The sequence below is a fragment of the Ursus maritimus genome, unplaced genomic scaffold, assembly GCF_017311325.1.
Source record: "Ursus maritimus isolate PB19 unplaced genomic scaffold, ASM1731132v1 scaffold_7, whole genome shotgun sequence".
Classification (NCBI taxonomy): domain Eukaryota; kingdom Metazoa; phylum Chordata; class Mammalia; order Carnivora; family Ursidae; genus Ursus; species Ursus maritimus.
Window position 1 is genome coordinate 55,853,261 of NW_024426885.1, and position 964 is coordinate 55,854,224.

Consider the following 964-nt stretch of genomic DNA (forward strand, 5'->3'; position numbering starts at 1 on the left):
GTACGCCAAGCACGTGGAAGAATCCCTGGTCACAGTGGATGCTCAGTAAATACTGGTTGAAATGGAAAATGTGGAAAGCTGTTTCCGCATTTGCCAGCTCAGACTGTAAGAATCTCGGGGCAAGGGTTGTGTCCCTGCCACAGGCCCTTGCCGTGCCAAGCATACAGGCAGGCTCTCCCTCAGGTTCAAAGTCAAGTCTAATCTGTATAAAGATGTCAGGAGAGGAGAACTTAGGGATTATTTTACTTCCCTATTTCTTTATACTTTTATTTCATTTCTAACTGTTCTAGAATATGGAAATAACAAATTAAGGTCAAATACAATTCTGAGGAAGGAGAGAGCCTGGAAAACTCTGAACAGGTTTCCCAGTCTAGTTGGAAGGGGCCAGGTCACCCTTGGTTCAAAGAACAGGCTCAGAGAGGTTTTGAGACCTCTAAGACTGTTTTCCAGCACATGAGAGAACTGGCCGATCAGCGGTCTCCCATCTCTACAGGTGCCTCTTTCTGAGTAGGAGAGAGCGCAGCGAAATTGAGAGAGAACGCCTTCCTTAGAAGGCGCTGCAACAGGCGGCGAGCAGAACCAGGGGGATTTGAGACGTCCAACTTGAAAGTCATCTTTTGATTTAAAAAAAAAAAAGCAAACAAATAAAGCTCCAACGTTCACAGGACAGAGTCAGTGTTCCTTTTCCCAATTTCTGTGGATTCTAAACATTAGGGTCATGCAGTGGCAAGAAAAATGGAGTGGTTGGGGGTTGGGGCTTGAGACCTCTGGGGTTCCAACCTGCCACTTCCGAGCTGGGATGTCAGGCGTGGGTTAACCACGCGTGCCTCAGTTTTTCCATCCCTAAATGGGGTGATGACCGCAAACTCCTAGGAACACTGGGGATTAAACAAGTGTTTCGGTGTGAAGACTTGGCACATGACAATAAAGGACAAAGTCGGCACCCAGGAAATCGCGCTCTTAC